At 37.7% G+C, this 27,134-nt stretch overlaps 1 pseudogene; it reads left to right on the top strand.

Moving 5' to 3' along the window:
• LOC103736399 overlaps nucleotides 1–26,886 on the top strand; it is a 127,690-nt pseudogene extending 100,804 nt beyond the window's left edge.
• Nucleotides 26,887–27,134: the final 248 nt, after the last annotated feature.

Raw genomic sequence — 27,134 nt, 5'->3', positions numbered from 1 at the left:
AAAATTTACAAGATTTCTTTTCACTTTGGGGAATTCAACACAACACAGGAACTCCCTACAACCACCAAGGTCAAGCCATTGTAGAACGCAACCATCAAACCCTAAAAAATCAATTACAAAAACAAAAAAGGGGAATAAGCCCCCACCAACAGTTGGGTATGGCCTTATTCACTATTAATGTTCTTAATTTTCAAAAAAATCAGTTGGAATCCTGGTTTCAGAAGCATTGGGGATGACAGGAGCAGAAACCTGAGGTACAGGTAAGATGGAAGGATCTCATCACCGGGCAATGGAAAGGACCAGATCCATTGCTAACCATGAGTCGAGGCTTTGGGTGTGTCTACCCTACAGGAGATTCAAACCCCATATGAGTGCCTGCGAAAAACCTTAAGTGGGTAGGCCAGGATCTGACTGACTAGCATGATGGTCCATTGACAATAGTTCGTGAGACAAAATTCCTCTCTTTATTTATATCCATCTGAGGTAAAGAACTCAGTTCCTTGGCTTCATTGCCAGTTAGCCTCTTTGACAACTGGCTGATTGGCTAATAGGAACATGGTCTCAGAAGTATTTCAACTTGTCCTACGCCATGACTTGCTTTGTTTCTCTTGATAATGCTTATCTTTAAGTGTCTTTACCAGATAATTCAGCAACAGAGGACCCTTGGAACTGCCATGGCCCACCTCCTCATGATTACAGACTCCCCCAGGATCCCCTCTGGTTGCCCACTCTTGGCTAACTGAATTAGGCAGAGACTAAGACTGTCATGGGCTGGCATTACCCACACGGCTGCCCTTAATCATGACACATTTTTAGCTAAAGATGGATAAAATGTCCCATGACAAGTACTTCTAAGACAGGACATGTACATGGCCAGGTGCATGATCCAATGACGGGCAAGTCTTGGTCAGAGGTGACACAACCTAAGAAAGGCAAAAATGCATAAGATTAGAGAAAGGAGAAACCCATCTCTCCTCAGGGAGCCGCCTATGAGGTGGGTAACCCATGAAATAAAGTCAGTCCAGCCTTAAAATAAAAATAAAAAGGGGGATATGTAGGGACCTAAAGGCCCCACCTTGCATAGGTCTGAAAGGAAGTTACTGGGGGCGTGGTCTGGCTTGCTTTGAAAGTCTGAAGAATACTTTTGCACTGCTGAGGAGTGCATGATCAGCAGTGGGCATCCTTAAGATACACCCTCATGGGGGAGGGGGGATTTCCAGGTGTCTTTATAAGCTCTGTAATACCTGTAATAAATAAGTCCCTGCTTGACTAGCCTCCTCGTTGCATCTGAGTGTCCCCGGGTATTGGGGGTGACATAGGCTGGTGAACGGTGTGTTTACTCATCCCCAATCATCACTGTGCCAGGGGTCACTGGTTCAAACCCTCGGCAACAATCTGTAAAGTTAACCTTACAATTACCATACAACATAGAATTTCACTCCTAAGTAACTACTCAACTACAATGAATACTATTCCTATAGCGAGAGCTATACAGTAATGTTAATATATACTTTATATTAGGACTGGGAATGCACCTCAGGGCTAGGGACATACTTTAGTCGTAGAATGCTTGCCTAGCATGGGGAAGGCCAAGGGTTCATTTCCTGGGATTCAGAGAGGGAGAGAGAGAGAGAGGAGAAGAAGAATTTTTACTTAGTTTAAATGGGAAAATCCTACCAAATATTTATCCACTGATGAATGACTATACATTGATTCGCCCAGTCAACTATTTGATCAGTAATTTATAAATAAATCATTTGCCCACTCACCAACATAGACCAAGCTCAACTATACTACAGTAATTAAAAACATCAGATTTGGGCCTAGAGAGCTGGCTCAGTGGTAAAGAGCACTCACTGCTGTTGCAGAGGACCTGGGTTCAATTCCCAGTACACACACTGGCAGCTATCAACTGTCCATAACTCCAATTCTAGGGGGAATCTGACTCCCCCTTTGACCTCCACTGGCATTTCACGACATGGGTGCACTTACCTACATGCAGACATAATATATATATATATATATATATAATAAATAATAAGGGGCTGGAGAGATGGCTCAGCAGTATATATATTTATAAAAGAAATCACGCTCCCACATCCTGTCTTGACTCCTAGTGTGGGCACTGGCCCACTTCTTTCCTTGGCACCCCAGATCTCTGGACTACCCTCTTGGCCCAGACTCCTCACCACTTCCTGAACCTTTGCACTCAGACCAACCCAATTCCTCAGTCTAGTCCCCTGGAGTGCACAAAGCCTGTCCCCTCCCCCACCTTGCCTTTGTACAACTGAGACCAGCCTTCATCCCTGGCTGTCCCAGCCCCAACCTGCCTGGGATTCCTGAGGCCAGCCTTCTTCCCTGAATGCCTGAGAGTCCTGAATCCTACCTCTACCTAGCAAGCCTACTGTGCCTGGTGACCAGAGGCATCCAGACCTTAGGAAGAAGCCCAAGAGCATCAGATTCTCATCTGACTTGAGCCTCTGTTGGTACTCCTGAACAGCAGGACTAAAGCCATCTGGCCCCTCCAATATAAAATCAAAAGAGAGAAACTGAAGCCTAGACCAACCAGCTTTTCATGCCCAGCAAGGAAACCACAAAGACACATAAAGTTTACAAACAGAAGAAAATCTAAACTCAACAAAGGATGGCTTGAGTCTCAAACAAGAATCAGAAACTATGAAAGAAACCCACATGTCAAAGTCACAGTGAAAAAGTAATAACATGAAAAATGTAAACAATATACCCCCACCAAGTACCAAGGGTCCTGTAGAGGAGTACAGTGAGAACCCACTAGAGATAAACCAGGACATGGAATTCAAAAGAACAATGATAAACATGATCAAGGAATTCAAGGAATTTAAAGAACACACAATCAAAGAACTGAAAGAAGATAAGAATAAACTTCTGAATGAATTCAGAAAAGAATTAGAAATATTGAAGAATACTCAGGCTAAAATGAAGAAGGAAGTGAAACACTCAATAAGTAAATTAGAAACAACAGGAGAAAGCCTCACCAATAGAATAAATGAAATGAAAAACAGAATATTAAACCTGGAAGATAAAGTTGATGAATTAGACCACTCAAGCAAAGATTATGAAAAATTTAAGAAAATGCAGGAATGGAATATGCAGGAATTATGTGACACCATAAAAAGACCAAATTTATGAATCATAGGTATACATGGAGGAGAAGAATCTCAGGATAGTGGTATGGGCAAGATATTCAACAGGATTGTAGAAGAAAATTTCCCAAAATTAAAGAAAGACATGCCTGTACAAATACAAGAAACATATAGAACACCAAGTAGACAGGACCAGAAAAGAAACTCTCCATAACACACCACAGTAAAAACCCTAAACCTACAGAACAAAGAGATAATACTGAAAGCCTTAAAAGAAAAACAAGTCACATATAAAGAAAAACCCATAAGAATTACAGCCAACTCTTCATTGCAAACAATGAAAGAGAGAAGAGCCTGGACCAAACTATTCCCAATTCTAAATGACCACAGATTCCAACACCAGATTACTTTAACCAGCCAAAATGTCTATTATAGTCGAAGGAGAAAGAAAAATTTTCCGTGATATAAATAGGCTGAAAGAATTCATGTCCGCAAAACCAGCCCTTCAGAGAGTCCTTGAAGCAATATAGAGAGCAGAAGAAAGGAACGACTATACCCAAGGGGTAATAGAAAGAAATGTAATGAAGATGTATTTGTAGAAGCACACAGTTACACCAAGAATGCAAATAGAAATCAAAACAACAGGAGTCAATACATACCTTTCATTAATAACTTTAAATATCAGTGGACTGAACTCCCCAGTCAAAAGACACAGACTAGTTGACTGGATTAAGAAACAAAACCCAGCTTTTTGTTGTCTGCAAGAAACCATCTCACTTTCAAGGACAGGCACTACCTTAAGGTCAAAGGATGGAAAAAAAATATTCCAAATGAATAGTACTAAGAAAAAAGCAGTAGTTGCAATTCTCTTATCTGACAAAATAGATTTCAAACTAAAACTAATCAGAAGAGACAAAGAGGGCCACTTCAATCTAATCAAAGGAACAAATGACCAAGAAGATATTACAATCATGAACATATATTCAACAAATTCTGGTGTACCCAACTTCATAAAAACAGAACTACATGACTTTAAGATGCAGATTAACCCCAACTCATTAGGAGTAGGGGACTTCAATACCCCATTGTCTCCATTAGCTAGGTCAACAGGACAGAGAACTAACAGAGAGACATCTGAGTTAAATAGTACTATACATCAAATGAACCTAACAGACATCTACTGAATATCCCACCCAAGCACCAAAAAATATACTTTCTATTCAGCCCCCATGGAACTTTCTTCAAAATTGACCACATTCTGGGGCACAAAACAAGCCTCAAAAACCCAAAAAGTTTGAAATAGTTCCATGCATTCTATCAGAACATAATGCAATAAAAGTAAAATCAACACTGGAAGAAACCCTATTAACTATGTGAACACATGGAGATTAAACAACACATTGCTGAATGATGAATGGGTTCAAGGAGAAATTAAGAAAGAAATAAAAGCGTTCCTGGAACTAAATGAAAAGGACAATACAATGAATCAAAACCTCTGGACACGTTGAAAGCAGTCCTTTCAGGGAAGTTTATAGCTCTAAGTGCCTACATTAAAAAATCAGAAAGAACACAAATAAATGACTTAACATTGCAGCTCAAGACACTTGAAAAGTAGCAACAAATGAAACCAAAACCTGGCAGACATGAAGAAATAACAAAATTCAGATCAGAAATTAATGAATTAAAAACAAAGACAATACAAAGAACCAATGAATCCAAGACTTTTTGAAAAGATAAAGATTGATAAATCCTTAGCCCAGTCAACTAAAAGAAGGAAATACCACTGCCAAATCAACAAAATCAGATAAAAGGGAAAACATCACAACAGACACCAAAAAGATCCAGAACCTTATAAGGGAATACTTTAAAAACCTATATACTACTAAGTTTGAAAACCCAAAAGAAATTGATGCATATCTAAAATCATGGGAATCACTAAAACTAAACCAAGAAAAGATCAACAGCTTAAAAAGACCCATAACACATAAGGAAATTGAAACAGTAATACAAAATCTCCTGACTAAAAAAATCCCAGGACAAGATGAATTTATAGCAGAATTCTACCAGACATTTAAAGAAGGTCTATATCCAATACTACTTAATTTATTCAAAAAGATAGAATCAGAGAGAGTACTTCCAAATTCCTTCTATGAAGCCAGCATCACTCTCATACCAAAACTGGGTAAAGATACAACCAAAAAAGAAAATTATAGGCCCATATCCTGAACATAGATGCAAAAATTCTAAACAAAATAATTGCAAATTGCATACAGATATTCATCAAATAAAATCATTCACTATGATCAAGCTGGCTTTATTCCAGAGATGCAGGGATAGTTCAATATATATGTAAGTCAATAAACCTCATAAATCATATACATGGACTCAAAGACAAGAATCACATGGTCATCTCAATAGAGGCAGAGAAGGTCTTTGATAAAATTCAGCATGCATTTATGTTCAAAGTCCTAGAGGGAATCCGAATGGAGGGAACTTACTTCAATATAATTAAAGCTATATATAAAACAAACCCACGACCAACATTATTCTAAATGGAGAAGAACTGGATGAATTCCCATTGAAATCAGGAACCAGGCAAGGCTGTCCACTATTTCCACTCCTCTTTAACATAGTTCTTGAAACTCTTGCAATAGCAATAAGACAAGAGAAGGAAATTAAAGGAATAATAATTGGAAAAGAAGAGAACAAATTATCCCTTTTTGCAGATGATCGAGTTTATCCAAGAGATGCCAAAAATTCCACAAGAAAAGTTTTATAAATTATTAACACATTCAGTAAAGTGGCACATTACTAAATTAACCTACAAAATTCTGTAGCCTTTCTATATACCAATAACAAGCAATCAGCGAAAGAGTATATGGAATTACTCCCTTTCACAATAGCTGCAAAAAAAAAAAATCTTCAAATAAACCTGACTGAAGACATTAAAGACCTCTACAATGAAAATTTTAAATCTTTAAAGAAAGAGATTTAGGAAGACATCAGAAGATGGAAGGAGCTCCCATGCTTATAGATAGGAAGAACTAATATTGTGAAAATGACCATCCTACCAAAAGCCATTTATAAATTCAATGCCATGTCAATCAAAATCTCCACGACATTCTTCACAGAGTTGGAAAAAACCATCCTAAGATTGATACAGAAGCACAAAAGACCTTGGATTGCCAAAGCAACCCTGAGTACTAAGAACAATGCTTGGGGGATTCCAATACCAGATTTTAAACTGTATCACAGAGCTATAGTCATAAAAACAACATGGTACTGCCACAAAAATAGACCCAGAGATCAATGGAACCAAATTGAAGACCCAAAATATGAGTATATACATTTTCAGCTACCTGATATTTGACAAAGGGGCCAAGAACATTCACTGGAGGACAGACAGCATCTTTAACAAATGGTGCTGGCAAAACTGGATCTCCACCTATAGAAGAATGAAACTAAGCCCCTATCTTTCACCTTGCACAAAAGTCAACCCCAAATGGATCAAAGACCTCAATGTAAAGCTTGAAACTCTAAAATTGTTAGAAGAAAACATTGGCAATAACCTATAGGTATAGAAAAAGGTTTTCTAAACCAGGTATCAGTTGATCAGGAAACAAGGTCAAGAATCAACAAATGGGACCTCATTAAACTACAAAGCTTCTGTACATCAAAAGAAGCAAGCAAAGAAGTGAAGAGAAAACCCACAGAGTGGGAGAAAATCTTCACCAGTGACATATATGTCAGAGGTTTAACATCCAGAATATATAAAGAGCTCAAAAAACAAAGAAGAAAGAAAGCAATCAAAAGATGGGCTCAGGAGCTGAACAGAGAGTTCTCTAAAGAAGAAATAAAGATGGCTAAGAAGTATATTACAAGGTGTTCAACATCATTAGTAATTAGGGAAATCAAATTAAAGATTTCATCTTACCCAAGTCAGACTGGCTAAGATCAAGAAAACAAATGATAGCAACTGTTGGAGAGGATGTGGGGAAGCAGAACGCTCATTCACTGCTGGTGGGAGGTTAAACATATGCCACCCTGTGGAAAGCAGTGTGGTGAACCCTTTAAGAACTAAAAGCGAACCTACCATGTGACCTAGTTATTCCCACTCCTTAGCATATACCCAAAGAATTCATCCTATTGCAGAGACACTTGTACATCCATGTTTGTTGCTGCTCTTTTCACAATACCTAAGAAACTGAAGCAACCTATGTGTCCCTCAACTGATGAGTGGATGATGAAATTGTGATACCTTTACACAATGGAGTTCTACTCAGCAGTAAAGATGAATTCATGAAATTTGCAGGTAAATGGATGGAACTAGAAAATCTTATAACTAAGTGAAGTAACACAGACTCAGAAAAAAAAAAAACCCACAACGTATGTGGATCCTAGCACCAAATCCTTATAAATGAGTATATAACCAGACATAAGTACAGGAACAAGAATAATGAAAAAGAACCAGGGGATAAAGGAAAAGAAAGAACCTGAGAGAGAACAGTAGGAAACAGGTGTTAGTAAGGGAGCTATGGATAAAAATGGGGTTATTTAAATGGGGGGGGGCGATGGTTATACATGGAAACTTCGGCATAGGGGAAAGAAGGAGCTCAAGAGAGGCTGGACAATAGGATAAAGGTATTATCAAGGGAGAAATGGGGGAAATGGGGGCATTTTAAATGGGAAAACCATGGTGGAAGGGTTGGACAGTGAGAGAGATAAATAATGCCTAGTTACTTTAAAAAAACGGGGGGGGGCGCTATGGCAGGGTGCCATTTGGGATGTGGGTATAAAGATGAATTTGATTGTTTGTGATGCTCTGTACGAAATGTTGGGGAACCCTGCTGTTAAGGTCAGCTACTTTCTCAGCAGGGCCTTCCTGCCTGACTTACCTGGAAAGTGCCTCCAAGCACAGATGCTTGACTTTATTTAGAACATGACCTTTGGCATAGTTACCTGCAATAAAACTGCCTCCAGGTTTTTTCCATATGATAATTAAGCATTGCCATATAGCCAGATGATAGGATCCCCCTACCACATGTAAATAAAGCATACTATGAGCACCTATCAGCTGAGGCTTTGGCTGCTGCCTCCATACTATATTTTCCCTGACCCCCACTAAATAAATGGAGATATATCACTGAATCTGCCTCCCCAGAAGGGCTTTCTTCCATCAGTGCTCACTGGCGGTCCTGACCCCATTAATTGCTTCTGTTCCCTTTGTTCTTGTGGATGGGTGGCCAACGACCCACGAGGGGAGGGAGAGACCCTACACCTTATCAGAACCAGCATGCTAAAGTGAGCAAGTAATCATTTTTAGTATACTTTCAAGGCTGAGCAACTATAATTACTAATTCTAAAATATTTCTATCACTTTTCAAAGAAATTCTGGGCCATTCTGTGTCATGTCCTTGATAACCTCTGACAACCACTAAAAATCTGTCTTAATAAACCTGTGTAGGGACTGTGAAATAGTGTTCCTATGGCTTTAAAAAAAAATGTGCTTGATAAATTTAGCTGAACCTTGACCACATATGCCTGGAGAACCTTGTCTCATGAGAAAGTTTAGGCAAGAATGTTTACTAGGGAGTTATCTCCAGAACGCCTGTAATTCCCTAGTCTCTTAAGAGACACCTTTATCTCTCAAGGCATATTATGGTGGTACTGTTATTCTGGTCATTATATTTTACTAAAGTGCTATATTCTAGCCACTTTATTATTATTCACTGTTCTTCAAACATTCATCTGTAGCTCTAATGAGTATGAGTATAAAAACAGAGCTGCCTGTGCTTTGGGCACTCGTGAGTAGATGAAGAAATAAAGAGTAAATTTAAAAAAAAAAAGATGGAACCATATTAGTTCAACAACTGACAAATTATACATACATTATCTCTAAATGAGTCCTTGTTTACAGCTGCTAAAGGCTATATAACAAGAAACCGTGCCAGACAGGAGAGACCTTCCTTTTAGCTGTTTGCCAGGGTGGTCCAAGAGACTCCCAAAATTACTCAGGCTATTGCCACAACCCTTAACGGCCTCCCAGAACTTGAACATAAGGCCCTACTACAAAGACAGAACATGCCTCAGACACAGGATTTGGAGAAATAGAGCTGCAACTGACCTGGAAGCCACTTCCCCTGAAGGTGAGAGCTCATTGCTTTGGAGAATGCTATGAAGGTGCCAAGAGAAAACATCAACGGGTGATCCAGCACCAGCTTCAGGACCAAATAACCACATCAACAGCTGGCATACGTCATTGGTGCAGTAGTGGCATTTTTATCTTGGGGGCAATCAACAGCTATCTAATTTGACTAAAAGCCCACTCAAAGGGAGGAAACTCAAGTGTGGCATTGTAATATAACCTAATACACATGGCCGGAGTGGTCATAGATCTTAGAGAAAACCCTAAAACTCTCACATCGCTAGACTAATGTGATTTCTTGCCATGTGCAAAATATGTATCCTTATATTTACGGAAAAATATCCCAGTTACCACTCATCAAAGAAGCTCATTTTATATCAGTCAAAGACTAATAGCAAGTACCACAACTGATCACACATGGACATTGTCTATGACTTGCCCAGTCCTAAGGGACACATCTGCAATGTAACCTTTACACCCAAGGCTCATGGAACATAGAACAGGGATAAAAAAGAGGACATTAAGGAATCAATTCTCAATAGTGAAGCTCCCTCATGCAGCAGAGGGCCAGGAACACAAAAGATCACAAATGGCCAAAGTGTAGAGATCAAGAGTCTACTAAATAATGGTCCTTGGACAGAACCCCTTTATTAAACTTCATCTGCTCAAAGCTCAGGAACCATCACAGAGTGATTGTATGAGCCAGGGAGGATGTGCATGACTATATAGAAACAGAGTCCTACAAGCTCCTGGCCTCCTGCTCATATGATTCTGTGGCATAGGTGTCAGCATACACAAGTCTTATGCAAATTCAGGCAGACAGTAACCCAGCACAGAACTGGGAAAATGAACAGCAGAACCCAATCTTATCTAAAGGAATGTTGGCAATTGATTGATGGTAGATAAAGAAGAGCTGATTTTCCGAAAACAAGGGATTCTACATAGGCTGACTAGACTCAGGGTATGGACTTGCACTGGGGAACAGCTGGGGGCACTGACAATGCAGTGGGCAGTAACAGGGATGACAGAGTGTATGCGCTTCTGTGGTGAGGGGGCTATGAGAGGGTGCCAGGGGGATGGCGGTATAAAGATGATTAAGTTTGTTTGAGATGTTTTGTATACAATACACAAAAAAACAATTAAAAAAATCACACTCAACTCACAGTTTTTATTAAGGGTGTGCTGCTGGTTAGGTTGACCCACATCATTTGGGGAACACAAATTGTACTTGATAGGCCTTAAAAATAATGAAGGACATGAAATGAGGGGATGGGGAGGTGGGGTAGAGATGGCATAGGGGGTCTGAATACAATAAAAATACATTGTATTAAATTCTCAAGGAATAAATAAAAATACTGAATAGAAGCTAGACTCAAATGATGCATATGGTACCATTTCAATGATAGTACAGCTTAAAACAAGAAAAAAGTGTAGGTCAGTTTACTGTGAGCACCTGAACCCGGGGAGGAGAGATTTTCTAAAATTGGGACTTGTGGGAACTTTTCTGGGGGTGATTAAGTCAGGAGACTGTTGTTGAAATATCCATTTCACATAGTGCTGTATAACAAAAGCAATGAATTCATTGAAAGGTAATTTATATAGCATATGACGTATAACTTAACTTAAAATATAATTTTCCTTAAACTACACAAAATAGGCAAAATGTTCCATGATTAAAATATCAGAAATGAAAAGCAAAGCTATTCTGTAAATTCTAGAATAGAATTCAAAGTATCAAGAATAAACACAAAGACCTATAATTTCACAATATTCTTTTTCTTTTATCATTGAAATAAAACTTTTTCTATGAATAAATCATTTTTATGATGAGTACTAAATTAAGTATAGCCTAATTAACTTGATAAGCCTGGAGAATTTCTAGATATTTTCAGTAAATATAAATAGACCAGGACAGTGGATTTATTCAGTTAGCTTAGTTTAATTTTATTTCCTGCCAACTGTGATTCTTAACGTAATATATAAGAAGACATTATTAAAACCTCATTGATTTTATAGCCTCCTCTTGAATCAGATATAGGCACTTAACTACTTCTGTCCTGGTCTACATGAATTGCAAATAACAATCCATTTTCTTTCTTACAGAATTAACATTTTAATACCTGACTATGTTATTATTGTGTGTAAATGGATGTTGTTTCTGATGCTTTTGAAGATGAGGACATGATGCTGAATTATCTCAATGTTTAGTGAGTGTTTCATTACATTAAGAAAGCGCCACTCTACAGAAGATGGAAAATGATGCTACAAAATAGGATATAAGGAAAGCAGAGGTGAATTACGTTATTTGTTTATGAGTCCAAGATATAGCTGAAAGCTGGTATTTTTATATGTGTAAAGAATAGAAAATTTAGCAGCCCTTTGCTGCACTAAATGTGGTAAAATAAAGGCTTATTACTAACTCTGTGTTGTTGATGGTTAAAAGGCAAATGATACACTCAGAAAAGTGACCGCTAACTGGATGTAAATCACACAAAATGAGCAAGGGAAGCAAGACTGCTCCAACTTTCAATATTATACTTCACAAAAAGAATACTGTGTCATAGAGTGGGAATTTGATCAGTTTATCAAGAATTTTAAATGTGAAATAATGGTTACTCAATGTCTTAATATTGACAACCCACTATAATTTTTAATACTATTTCAATCGAAGAAGAAGAGATGTTTACCAGTTCTATTTTATACATCGAGAGAATAATAAATAGGGCCAGGAGATATTATTCGCTATTATTTATAGACAAGATATTTACAAGTATTTTAAGATGCAATCTCAGGAGGTGAAGGAAAACATAGAAGTACCAGAAAGAATTGAGAAATCTATGGCGTATTTAACATGTAACTCCATCAAATATAATATATTCACTATCATAGTAAAATGAAAATATAGAACCTATGATTAAATATTCAATTTTATGAAGAACTGCTGTAAATAGGCTTGGTGTCCTTGAATACTGAATACTTGGATCAAAGGTTCAAAGTGTTGTTCCTTTCAATTTTAATGTTGTTTCAAGAATGCTAAAAATAATAGCTAAATATATGTGCCAACCGCTGATGCTAGGGTGAAGGACTTTTATTGACCTCAGTTTTAAACAGGAAGGAGGAAATTCTTTTGCTGTCTCCTCATGTGAGATTATCAACTGACAATAACAGTAAACATGATTAAAAGAAAAAAGAGTAATTGAGAGTTTCAACCAGATTCTATAAGGCAAGAAAATGGCTTGATTCTTAGCACTTCACTATTTTTAGGGTATAAGTATTTCTATCACAGTCATCTAAAGATATCAAGGAAACAGCTTAAAGTGTTCATCAGACATAATACCAATACAGTTGATGCACACTGCCTCAAAGTAATTATAGTAAAATGTAGTAAATATTGGTGTTTTAAAAAATATTTTATTTATTATTTTTTATTTTATGTGTATGAGTGTATTACCTGCATGTATGTGAGTGCACCCGTGTTATGCAATGCCACAGAGGTCAGAAGAGGGCTTCGGATTCCCCTGGAACTGGAGTTAAGGAGAGTTTGTAGCTGCCATGTGGGTGATGGGAATCAAACCCAGGTCCTCTGAAAGAGCAATCAGTGCTCTTAACTGCTGAGCCATCTCTCCAGCCCCAGTGTTGGTGTTTTGTGTGCTCACTTCCATTATATTTAGTATAGTTTATTCAATACTCTTTGTGAAATATTAGAAAATAATTACTATTTCATAACTAGATCTCAAAACCCATGAAAAATAATGATGGCTCATGTGTGCTGCTGTGACTAGGTCCCAGTATACCACTGCACCCCAGACCAAAACTACAATGTGAGGGCCAAAGAATAGAGTGGGGCCAGAGATGAGGACTTAAGAGCAGGCACAGTTTGCTACCCTCGGTACTCAGCATCCATATATACTTATATGAATGCCTTTAAGATTCTTTGCAGTAGGCATCAACTGGCCTTTTGCCTTAGTTTCCTTGTGTGACTGTGATAAAAATATCCTACAGTTTAAAGAAGGGTTCATTTTGGCTTATCATTCTATAGAGATACAGTTCTTCCCAACAGAGAAGTCATGGTTGAATGCAGAGAAGGCGCACTGGCAGGAGCCTGTCTGTTCACATTGCATCTGCAGTCCTGAAGCAGAGAGGGAAGGGGAAGTGGAGCTGGTCTGTAAAGCCCCAGGACCCACACCCAGTGACCCACTTCCTCCAGAGAGGAGGTGGACCTCCTAAAGCTTCCACAAACTTCCTGAACAGCATCACCAGCTGGGGAACATATGTTCAAACATGTGAACCAATGAAGGAACTTTTCACATTTAAACAGCACCATTGTACAAAAACACACAGCCTCATCTCCATAATCACAGACCCAGAATAACAGCAGTTTCTATCTCTATCACTGGACAAGAAATACTGCTCTTAGTCACAGAAAAAAATGATGTCAATAATTATCAATAATATTTAAATAGGGTAAAGAGAAGAACAAGGAAGTTAGAGTATACAAGTATAAATGTTATAGCAAATAAGGAAGACTGCACACAGAGTTGTTACAGCCCCTCTTTGTCTATAAGTGACCATGAAGTTGTAGTTGGTGTAGTTACTATTTGAAATCTCTTTATTTTACTGGCCACTGCATTCAGTTGGCAGCTTGAAATGTTGTGATTCTTTACCTGGTAATTGCAGGATATCTGGAATCTCTGATGACTTTTTTTCTATTAACTTTTATAATTGGATATGGGAAGAATAAGCATCTTGGGGCCCCTTGTGTTTAGATAAAGCCAATGTGTAGCAAGAGCTCATTTTATCTTTATTAATCAGGAGCAATTATTGCTGTTACCCTCTTCACTTATTGGTTCATTGACATAATGAGCTCAAATGATCAGGTGACATTCTCAAATTTGAAATCAACAGAGCTATGCTTTATCTCCTATAAAAACTTTACTTCCTTGGAAATAAAGACCAAACACCTAGTCCCCCATTCCCCAGAGTGAATTCATAGATTCAATAGCATGTAGGGTCAATCCTGTTTCTCTTTTGTTTCTCCACCTGTGTATTGTGGCACAGAAGAGACAGCACAAGGCACAGCTTGCTGCTTTAACAGTTTAGCCATATTCTGCAAGATAGCATCTCTGTTCAACCAACATTACACTGAATTGTAGAGAAGTATAATTTGGACAATATTGTTACTCTTCTTTCAGGAAACTCTTTCAGCATGAATATCTTAAGACCAATGGGATTCTATAGTCATGACCATCACTGTTCCTTTTTGGGAGTAAGAGGAGTTACTGGGACAAGAGAAAATGATTGAATATCTGGAATAGGGTGTTCTGTAAGTTCACAGACAGCAGCATTATCAGGGAAATTAAATCCATATCCAAAATGCATGACTATCACATTAGGCCAAAGAACCGAAGCATAAACAGAAATTTTCTACACATGTGCCCCTTATGTTAAATGCTTTTAACATAAGGAAAAAAAGGCAAGAAAAAATGTGGGAGAACATTTTGAGCTGTGATGGGTAAGTTTATGGCATTGATAGTTTCATAGTGAATATGTATCTAAGAACACATCCAGGTATGCATATTTAGCATTTATCTTTTTTGTGTTAATTATATCTCTACAAAGGAGTTGAAAGGAAAAAGCAAGCTAACCGATGGAAATGTCTCTCCTATCTTCCAAGTTTTCAGTTTTTGTTCAGTTTGCTCTACTGGAAAAAGTTGGTTTACACAAGAAAACGATGGTGTTCATAGTCTAATTCAACAACACAAAACTTGGAAGGTAAATAATCTGAATTTCAGAATCTGGATTAAGCTAGAGCATTTTGTTTTACCCTCTCAGCATTTACATTCCACTCTAGCTAGTAAAAAACAAACAAACAAAAAACCAAACAAACACTAAAACCAAAACCAAAATCAAAACAAAGCAAAGCAAACCAAAACAAAAAAAATGCGTTCATCTAACAAATGGTTACTGGTTGCTTATTAGTGGTGGGATGAGCTAGATGTTTATAATAAGTTGGTGCACAAAATATATATCTTGTTCTCATAAAGCTTGCTTGCATTATATTCTTAGGTATCAATTGGACAATCACCTTGGTTATATAGTATGTCAACAGAGGGAGACTAAGTTTGCAAAAACTATTAAAAATGATCTGGATGTGATTAAATTATTTCTCTGAGGTAGTGTTCCTTAGTTAAGAGTTAAAGGATTAGTAAGAAGAGTTATTAAGATAAAGTAGATGGTGGCTGTGCTGGGAATGCCTCACTGTAGATGAGGGAACAGTTCTGCGAAGGACTGTGGTGGGAGTAAGTACCTGTGGGTTATGTGTGGGGAAACAAAGATGCGGAGTCTAAGCAGCAGACATTTAAAGGCAAATACCAAGGGGAACTTGCTAGGAAAATAGGATACAGACCGAGAGTTCTATAGGATTCTGGTTCACAATGCAAATGACAAAAAGGTTTGTGAAGGATTTTAAGATGATACTCATAGATGACAATTTAAAAATGATCATTCTATAGTACTTTCAGATGAGAACTGGTAAGTGAAGATGAGTTAATAAGTAATCCTGGTAGGAAATGAAAATGGTTCTAGTGTGTTTGCAGTGGCAATGGACAGCAGTTGAGAAACTTAAGATATAGTTAGAAAGTTAAGTGAAAAATATATTGACACATTTTATAAGAGAAATGCACAACCTAAGAATGTATCTTAGCTACTTTTATTATTTTTCGATTATTTTAATTGATTCTTTGAGGGTTTCATTCAATGTTTTTTGATCGTATTCAGACTCACTTCTCCATCTGCTCTCAGATACACCCTGGCATTCCTACCCCTTTCACTTAAGGTCATCTATCATTTTTAAAGTCTATCAGGTCTAATTAGTGTTCCCCAAAATGCTCTTGGATGTGGATCTATCCCCTGGAGCCTGCCTAACTCACTAGACACCATCCTTAAAGAAAACTAAATTTCCCTCTCGCATCACATTTGAACTGCCAATAGTTCTTCATGCAAGGCTGGTGCTTCTTGCCCATCTCCGCCCTCAGTGGTGGAATTTTTGTCTGGCTTGAGTCAATGCAGGCCTTGTGCATGCTCTCACAAGCACTGAGGGTTCATATGAGCACTTGCCCTGTTGTAGCTAGAAAGCACACTTTCCTTATATTCCTCTACCATCTCTGGCTCTTACAGCTTTTGGCCCCCTCTTCTGCAATGTTCCCTGAGCCCTTGGGAGGAAAGAGTGTGACACAGGTGCCCTATATAGGGCATAGCGTTCTTTAATCTTATTTTCTGCACATTTACCAATTGTAGGCCTCTGTTAATTTCCACCTGCTTTAAGAGGATTCTCTGGTGAGGGTAGAAAGATGCACTAATCTATGGATATAACAGTAAGTCATCAGTTTAATACCATAACCATTTAATAATGGTATAATTTCCTCTATGGCCTTTGACCTGACTAGCCACAGTTCTTGGCTCTGATAACAGTGCCAGGTATGGACATCAGAAAGTGACCGTTTACTCCTATAGAATTTGTACTACTATTGCACTGGGCTTATCAGGTCAATCAGTACTGTAGCTTTCAGGGTTCACAGCTGGGTAATAGGATTACTTTTTTTCTTCCATTTGCATGCAAAGAAAGACTTGTAGTACTTTGAAATCTAGACCATTTGCTGAAGATGCTGTCATTCCTCCAGTGAATGTTCTTGGTACCTTTGTCAAATATCAGGTGGCTGAAATTGCATGAACTCATATTTGGGTCTTCAATTTTGTTCCATTGATCAACAGGTCTATTTTCGTGCCAGGACCATGTTGTTTTTATGGCTATAGCTCTGTAATATAGTTAAAATCTGGCTTAGTAATCCTCCCAGCATTGTTTTTAGTGCACAGGTTTACTTTGGCTCTTCGAGGTCTTTTGTCATTCCATGTGAATCTTAAGATTTTTTTTTCTAATTCTGTTAAGAATATCATGGGGATTTTGATTGTCATTGCACTGAATCTTTGAATGGATTTTGGCAGAATGGTCATTTTCACAATATTAATTCTTCCAATCCATGAGCATGGGAGGTCCTTCCATCTTCTGGTATCTTCTTCAATCTCTTTCTTTCAACATTTAAAACTTTCTCTGTAGAGGATTTTAATATCTTTGGTCAGGTTTACTCCGATATATTTTATTTTTTTGAGGCTATTGTGAACGGAGTGTCTCTATGTACTCTTTCTCTGATTGCTTGTTATTGGTATACAAAAAGGCTACTGACTTTTGTAGATTAATTTTGTAACCTGCCACTTCACCAAAAGTGTTAATCATTTCTGGGAGATTTCTGGTGGAATTTTTGGCATCTCTTAGATATAATATCATATCATCTATAAAAAGGGATAATTTGATCTCTTCTTTTCCAATTATTACTCATTTAATTTCCTTCTCTTGTCTTATTGCTCTTGCAAGAGTTTCAAGTACTATGTTAAAGAGAAGTGGGGATAGTGGACAGCCTTGTGCAGTTCCTGATTTCAATGGGAATGCTTCCAGTTTTTCTCCATTTAGAATGATGCTGGCTGTGGGTTTGTTATATATGGCTTTAATTATGTTGAGGCATGTTCCCTCCAGTCCAATTCCCTCTAGGACTTTGAACATAAATGCTTGTTGAATTTTTTCAGAGGCCTTCACTGTATCTACTGAGATGACAATGTGGTTCTTGTCTTTGAGTCCATTTATATGATTATGACATTTGTTGACTTATGTATATCGAACCATCCCTGCATCTCTGGAATAAAGCCAAATTAATCATGGTGGATGATCTTTGTGATGTCTCTCTGCATGCAGTTTGCAAATATTTTGTTGAGAATTTTTGCATCTAAGTTCATTAAGGATATGGGTGTATAGTTTTCTTGTTTGGTTGTACCTTTACCTGGTTTCAGTCTCTCTTAGTGATAACTATTTTCTTGCTATCCTTAATAATAATGATGGTTATAAGGCAACAGAGAATAAAGGTAATAGCTGAACTTCATACAGCACTCCTTTAAATTTAGCCACTGTTTTGCTTTCCACATATTAATATATTTAATCCTTAATCCACTGAGAAGGTTGCTACTGTTACCATCACATTATAGATATTTTTATTTGAGATGCATTATTAGATATATGGTGCTTATAGCTTCAAGTCTGTATTTCTAATAACTACATACTGGGAGGTTTACTCTTTTGTCAAATAAATCCAAGAAGTGTGGCTGAAATAGTTTGTGTTCCTTCAGTATTGAAGATATTCCTTGAAATATTCGACCAATACCAGGAGACAGTGGGTTATGAAAATAGACACATTTATTGAAGCCACTACAAAGACACCAGACAATTCAAGCAGCGTCTTCCACGGTGGGACAAAAAGCTGTCAGTTTTATTCCTAAAGAACTTCCTCCATCCCTACAGCTGGATTCTTCCTCATCTTAGCTCTCCAGATTTGGAATATTCTAGAAATTAGCAGTGCTACTTATTTCCCAACTCTCCTTTTTGGAAGGGAAATTGAGTTTTTGTTTTTTCATTTCTTTGTTATAAAATAAATTTTTAATAATTTCTCCAGTCATTTGGGAGATTCTCATCATATACAATAAAAGCTAACCTAATATTTGTTTTAAAATTCCTTATTTTATTTACTATAAAAGTATATTGCTTTGTTTTCTTTTATTAAATTTGTTCTTTTGACAGTCATACATATATATAGTACATTCTGATTACTGTCACTCTCATCTCTCTTAGTTCCCTCCCCTCCCTTTCCACCTTCTCTACAAGTTCCTTTTCTACACCCATATCTCTGTTTTGTTTTGTTTTGTTTTGTTTCCACTGAGTTAGACCAAGGCCATCTTGTGTAACCATGGACTTGCTATTATACATTGGAACATGGTGAGCTCACCAGTGGGTACACATCTGAAGACAATGTCTGCCATTCCCCTGGAATCCATCAGTTAATCATTGTTCAGCTGGGAGGCTTGGGAAGGGCCACATGGATCCTTCTGCAATCTATGATTGACTTTTAACAGGTTCAATCTTGTGAAGGTCCGTTGCAGGCAGTCACTGCTGCTGAGAGATCAGGATTGCATTGTGTATTTAAGTGGGAATTGGGGTCCATGGGATGGAGGAGAGGAATGGGTAGGGAACGAGTTAACCAAAAATAAGGAGATATTAAAAAAAGCTGTGGAAACCCATTAGTAAGTGAGATAACTTAAAAATATAGCTTAAAAGAATTTGAATAAAATTCCCCTGCATGTGTATATTATGCTACTCCTAGACAAAATGAATTATTAAATAAAACTTTCAGTGCTGGGCATGGGATATCTCTCTATGAGTTATTTGGCAGGGAGTCTCCAGAGATCAGCTAAACATCACCAGCTATTGACATATGTTACCCACCATAACTAAATGAAAAGGATGTACTGATGAAGCTACCACATACTCTTGTAGGACACAGAGCTATCAAGCTCAAACTGAATAGGAAACTTCTTCACAATAGCGGTATAACAGTTATGGGATAATCAACCTCTTCTGATTGGATGTGAAGCCTGCTCCACAGGAGGAAATTCATGCCTAGCACTGTAAAACTGGTCAAAGGCCCATGGCTGGGGAGGTCATAGGTCTTAGTGTTGAACATACTATTATTTTCCTAAATGGTCATGTAAAACTGTTTTCTAAATATTAATGTTTATATCCAGAGACTTGGCTGCTCTCAAACTCAGTCATAGAAATTTTCTTTTTGTAGTGGGCAGCAGCTAACATAGAAACTTATGACTGGTCCAAGAACTGAGAATAAATGACTGCTGATTGCTCAGGCCAAAATGAGACATCACTGTCAATTGCCTTCCTACCACTGAGACTCGGGGGACATAGCAGTGTGGAAGGTGGAAAGAATGCAAAGGTTGGAGGATGAGGAGAAATGGTACAAAATGCTGTCTTTGGGATTTGGCTTGACTATTGCATTCATGAACTCTGAATACCTATTGTTCATACAAAATATGAACAATACCAAGCCAGTCAAAATTTCAGCATGAATGACAGAGGGTTTATGACACTCTACCCCTAGTTGAGAAGTTATTGGCAGCTGAGAGTGGCTATAGATGAATAGTCCTTTTTCTGCAAGATCATGGCTACTAATAGATTGCCACATGTTCTAGTGGATGGTCCCACACTCATGCACATACATGCAGCACTAATTTGAAATGGTAATACATTAAAATAAATAATAATAATAAATAAATAAATAATAGTATCTCATGTTATGAGGGGGATCCATTATGGGGTGGTCTTCAGGGAGTTGGATGGAGTAATCAGAGTGGATATGATCATAATACATTATGTACATGTATAAATTTCTCAATGAATAAATAAGGAAACCATGAACCTTTGATTGGAAAGCAATTTGATGAAACTACTAAAGGGTATCTTCTAGGATGGTGAGATTAAGCATTCCAATGACTGATTATTGGATAGGAAAAGAGCTAGCCTGAGAAGCCATTTTAATTTTTATCACATCTGTCCCCATATTCCTCATTTAAAAATCACCTGTATTTTATTCAGAAAGACAACAAACCACTCTCCCCACTAACTCATACCCCTTTGTCAGAATTTCTCATAGCCATTAACAAAGAAAAAAGTAATAAATAGTGAATCTGAAATTGTAAAGAGATATTTTTCTTAATTTTAGCACACACACTTTCTTCATTTCTATTCATTTCCTACTTTTATAGAATGTGGAGTGGATAGTCAGAAGTGGCTCTGATCTGCCATCTTAAATCATGAGAAAGGAAAGCAGAGGCTCAGTCCACCATTGCAGAAGGGGGTGTTCATTATTTCTAGGTTTTCTCAGAGAACCTCATGGACTTTAATGTGCCTATATGAGAGAAAATGAGTACTGTTTCATAACTTTCAAATTAGTGTAGCTGATACAATTAAGTTGCATCTCTGCTTCTCTTCACACACACCAACAGAAAAGTCAAACTGGAATCTGGCCAGATGTCTCAGTCAACAAAATGCCTACTGTGCAAGCATGAATACCCAAGTTCAGATCCATAGAACCCACTTTATAGCTTGTTGTGGTCAGGTGCGTCTGTAACCTTAACCATAGCTCTGGCCAGGTGTAGAGGTGGGGTCAGGGAGACAGGAAAATCCGTAAAACTCACTGACAAGCCATTCTCATCAATCATTGAATTCCAGGTTCAATGAGATAAAAAGATAATGTGGAGAGTGACAGATGATCAAGGAAGAAACTTAGGTCAACCTGTGGCCTCCACATGCCTGCACATATGTACAGGTAGAGGCATATGTACACACAGAAACACACACACGTAAAATTATACTCATAGGAAAAAAATTGAAAGAAATTAGAGAGTAGAAACATTTATGGTGCTTCTAACTAGAGTCCAGGAAAGCAAATAGTCTTCAATAGCTACAACTATCTTAGTGTTATTTTTCATAGAGATTTACCCCAAATCAGATAATCCTATATTCCTAATAAGTTGTGCCAACAGAAGGACTTTTCTGTCAACATCTTTGTAGTTGTAGAACATAGTTGATCTGATGAGGGAGAGTAACATTTAATGTGCTAGGTATGTCCTTGCTCTGGCTTTCCCCCATGACCACAGTACATACCTATCCTCCAGCATCAATGAATTTGCCTGTTTCCATTCAATCCTGTATCACTGTATCTGCATTTCTTCCCACTCAGACTTTCCTGGGTTTTAGGTTTGTAATATGCTATTGCATCAATCAATATTTTTAGAAATGACAAAATACTTTAATACTCTTTTTTTTTAAGACATGGTCTTTTTATAGTCTCAGCTAGCCTGAAACTCACTATATAGACCAGGTTGGCCTCCATCTCATGGAGATCTATGTCTGCCTTTGCCTCTTAAGTGTCGGGATTAACAGCATGTGCCACCATGCCCAGCAACTTTTTTCTTATTTTTCCCTTGATAAACTTGTACAAAAACAAGGTGATAAACTTTTAGGTTTCAAAAAAGAATGGCATAAGAATGGCTTTTGAGAGCAGGTTCAAAGATATTGAATTTATTTTAAAAAAATCATGGGGCTGGAGAGATGGCTCAGCAGTTAAGAGCACTGACTGCTCTTGCAGAGGACCAGGGCTACATTCCCAGCACCCACATGGCGGCTACGAACTGTCCTTAACTCCAGTTCCAGGGAAATCTGAAGCCCTCTTCTGACCTCCGTGGCATTGCATGACATGGGTGCACCCACATACATGCAGGCAACACACTGATGCACATAAAATAAAAATAATAAAATATTTTTAAAATCATAAAACATTCTGTGTATTTATTAACCATTAGAAAGAAAAGTATACATATTTATACCAAATATTCTTTATGGCAGGCACATCTTCATTCCCTCCTGATGCTCTCTTTATAGCTGTCAATATTATGCTTCAAACATGGTTTCTTATTGTATTATCTTCATTAAATATTAATCTATTGTTGCCATTGTAAGGAAGTAGAAATAATGTCCTAGCTCCATCCTTATTTTTTCCACTTCTTGAAAAATGTCTGCAATACTGTTTCAGACTTCATGGCATATATATCTATGCTCCATATTCTCACTTTTTAAAAATTTAATCTTGGATAATTTAATATATTTATACAATGTATTGTGATCATACCAACCCTCCAACTCCCTCAAGACCTCCTTTAAAATATACCTTTCTGGCTCTGTTCTCTTTAAAATATGTATATCCCACTGGATGATTAGTATTGCCTTTTCCTTTCATGGGTGTGGGGCTGTCTTAGAGCTTTTGCAGTCTCCTAGTTACTAACCCACCTCAGCCAACATCAGCTGCCAGTAGCTCCTCGGCTATGTGGTCGGGTCCCTCCAGCATCCATTCTGAAATTTTGACTGTGCAGGCTTGTGTAAGCAACCACAGCTGCTGGTTTATTAGCTGCAGTTTATTAGTACCATAGTTGTGTTATATTCAGAGGACAGCAGTCTTCTACAGCCTTTGGTCTTACATTCTTTCCACCTCTTCCACAATTTTCCCTGAGTTGATAAAGCCTGAATTCGATATCTTTGGTCCAGTTTATCATGGAGTCTATCATTGCTTGACAGATTTTATTACTGACTCTTCTGGCAATTGTTGGTAAAGTGTATATCATTTGTTTGAACATTCAAAGACAGTTCTTTTAAAATATATTTTATTGAAAAATTTGACCCCATTTTTATCTCCAAATTATTTACAAGTTATGTCTTAAACATATTTTTATTAATTATTCAATAATTTCATGGTGATGTCATTATTTCAGTAAAACAATATTTTGAATTCTGGCTTCAACACCAATGTACACTTTCTTTGGATCATGCATTTCTTCTGTTATAATGAAAAGGAAAAAAGAACATTTTATTTGTTCTTTATAATATACTGTTTCATAAGAAGCACAAAATTATTGAAATTACCAAATCCAGTAGTTAACTCACAGAAGTAGGTTTGTTCCATCTGCCATTATGGGTCCTGGTGATTGGACTTAGATCTTCAGGCTTGACAGCAAGCTTTTTTACTGGCTGAGTCATTTTGTTGGCTATATACTGATGGCCAGTCATAACTTCCTCTTGAAAATGAAAATTTACTTTATATGTTTTGTTACATGCAGAATAAAATGTCCAGTTAAATTCTTCTCTTTTTGGTAGGTTCTAGACTTTTAGAATATTTGTTGTAATGTAGGGCAATGCAGACATGAGCTTCTTTACCGTCTTTCTACAAACTGTTCTGTTGGCTGACAAATAGCAGCTGTGCACACAATACACTAGTCTTTTGGAGGCTGTGACTTCAATCATGCCAACCATATTTTGAAGCAAAGTGAACTGAACAAATTCTACTCTGAGTAGAGTACATCCAAAGTATATACTCTGCTTTTCACCTAATTAAGAGTCAGAGGCTACCTTGTGTTAATGGTTATCTTTCTTTTGAAGTCTACTTAGAAAATATTTCTTTTTTAAAAAAATATTTATTTTTATTTTATGTGTATGAGTGTATTGCCTGCATGTAGGTAAGTGCACCCGTGTCGTGCAATGCCTATGGAGGACAGAAGAGGCCATTGGATTCCCTGGAACTGGAGTTATGGACAGTTGTTAGCTGCCATGTGGCTGCTGGGATTCGAACCTGGGTCCTCTGCAAGAACAACTAGTGTTCTAAGAAATACTAGCTTGCCTTTCAGGACCCTTCTCTTTGAGGCAGGACTTTTGGATTTAGCAGGGCAGCTAATAATGTAGGTTAATGATAGAACTTTTGAAAGATATTAGACTGCATCACAAAGAAGGCAGACCCTACTGACAGCAGGTAACTCAAGTTTATTCTTTTGAGAAATACATATTTTTTCCAGGTAAGTGCCCTAGATGTGCTTCATTTATATATTGACAAGTTTTGTTTGAATGCAGGCATCGAATTCAAAGATCTATAGAAGTTGTTATTTACTCATAGAAATCTGTCAGTGTCTAAAACTGCCCCAAAGTGGGCCAGGGACATATAGTTTTTAAAAAATATTTTATTATTTTTATTTTACGTGTATGAGTGTATTGCCTGCATATGAGTGCACCCGTGTCATGCAATGCTGAGGAGGTCAGAAGAGGGCTTCAGATTCCCCTGGGCCTGGAGTTAAGGACAGTTTGTACCCACCATGTGGGTACTGGGAATCGAATCCGGGTCCTCTGCAAGAGCAGTCAGTGCTCTTCACCGCTGAGCCATATCTACAGCCCTGTCATAAAGGTTTATAATGGATAAGGTTCCCCTTGCCCTTGAAGCCTAAAAATTTCTTTCTAAAGATGGTAATCTAGAACAATATTTATATTTCAGCAATCTTCCTATTTCCCAGACATCTGTCTCATTCTCTTATTTGAGAGATATTTTCCTATTTCTTTCCTACGTTTCACTGACTGTTTTATTTAAAATTCTTTCTTATTGTTCCCTTAGGATTTTCTTCCCTTCCATTTGGCATGTTGGTCCTTTGACATGAGGAGGTTTAAGGTAAACTGGATGTGGGGCTATATTTTCCCCATCAATTATTGTTCTTCTTTATGATATACCCCTCATTCTATGTCATTTATTATAAAGGTTTTACCAGAAAGTGATAACATGCAATAGCTTTCAATTTTTTTGAAATCCAAATATGGATTTTAAATATTCTACAGTAAAATATTTACTGTTTTAATAATTACAGCAAATATGGCCTGATTCAACTTGTTAGAAAGGAAAGTACACAGGCATGAAGTGTTGGGCTTCTGCAGGAATGTATTGCTTCCTGACCTGTGATATTGACACTATGGTTGATATTTTCCAATTCTTTATTAATATTTTTTCTATTATGTTTTTATTTTATGTATATGAATGTGTTGCTTGCTTGTATGTATGTTCAACACGTGTGCACAGCCTGCAGATGCTGGAAGAGGGAGTCAGATCTCCTGGAACCAGAGTTACAGATGGCTGTTAGCTGCCATGTTGGTGCTGGGAATCGAATCAGGGTCCTCTGGAAGAACAGCAAGTGTTCTTAACTGCTGAGCCATTGCTCCAGCCCCAGCAATTCTTTAATGTGCTTTCTGCCTCACTGCACATTACATTACTTTTGATAAATTTTATTGAACTATTTACAACTAATTTATGAATTACTTTAGAATTAATTAAAAGTCATCTGGCACTCAAAATGATTATCTGTATTAAAATTCAAAGGAATAAACATCTGATTTACCTCCTGTGATGGCTAATCTTGGTTGTCGACACATCTGAGAAGAGGGAACCTCAGTTGAGGAATTTACTCCAACATACTGGCCTGTGGGTAACTTTGTGGGTCCTTACTTGATGCTAATTGATGTAGGAGCATTCAGACAACTGTTAGTGGTGCTATCCCTAGGCAGCCGAGTCTGGGCTGTACAAAGGCAGCAGAGTCTTCATTGACAGCCTGGCACTGTGCTGGGAGCCACGGGGAGAACACTGGCCTTTGGATAGGGCACTTGTGCTGCCCTGTCAGCTTCACTAATCTGGACAAGTTTTCAAAGATTTCTGAAATCCTGAGTAATTATTTGATCATAGACAAACATGGGAAAATTTTGAAAGACTTTGTGGAATGTGTGGAAGGAAATGCACCTAAGAATGTCCTAAAAATTGTTGAAGAGACCAGAACCCAGGCTCTTTAATCCTGAATTATTCTTTAATATTTTCATTTATACCTTTAAGGACTTTATGGTGGCATCTGACTCCGGTGATTGTGTGTTTTCTTCACCATTAAGTCCTGAGAAACATTCCAGAGTCAGTGTCACAAAACCATTTTTGTTATCCCCTGTTATAGCCAGCTTCCTTCAGAGTGATAACAGTAGCAGTAATGGAAAGGCCACAGAGTCTGTGGAGACACAGACCTACACTGGGCAGCCATGATGATTCTGGTACTCATTTCTCTTGTAATCGGCTTTGCTTTTGGAACCTTATACTGAAAGAACAAACTACCAAGTCTTCAAGAACAGTTGAAAATACACAGATCAATGAAGAGGAGAATGAGATAAATATGTGCAGAAAAGAGAGGTTCAAGAAGTGTCACTGTGGTCTTTATCAACATTGCTACCATCATACAGTGGTTGCCAATAGTTCATATTTGCTTCATAAATGAAGCATCTTTAAACAAATTCCTATCCTTCTTCAAATGACAGACCCCATTTTTATCTGTTCTTGCTACCCATGGCTTTGTATGGATGATTCAGAAATTGGAGCACAGTGTTTAGCTGTAAAACTGAATTAATCATCTATATGGAGCAGGGCACTGGGCGTCTTGAAAGTGATGATGAGAGAGAGAGAGAGAAAGAGAGAGAGAGAGAGAGAGAGAGAGAGAGAGAGAGAGAGAGAGAGAGAGAGCACATG

Source organism: Nannospalax galili, unplaced genomic scaffold, assembly GCF_000622305.1.
Source record: "Nannospalax galili isolate Female #2095 unplaced genomic scaffold, S.galili_v1.0 scaffold257, whole genome shotgun sequence".
In the NCBI taxonomy this organism is placed as follows: domain Eukaryota; kingdom Metazoa; phylum Chordata; class Mammalia; order Rodentia; family Spalacidae; genus Nannospalax; species Nannospalax galili.
The sequence above is the reverse complement of the archived record's forward strand: the minus strand, read 5'-3'. Positions and strand labels throughout refer to the sequence as shown.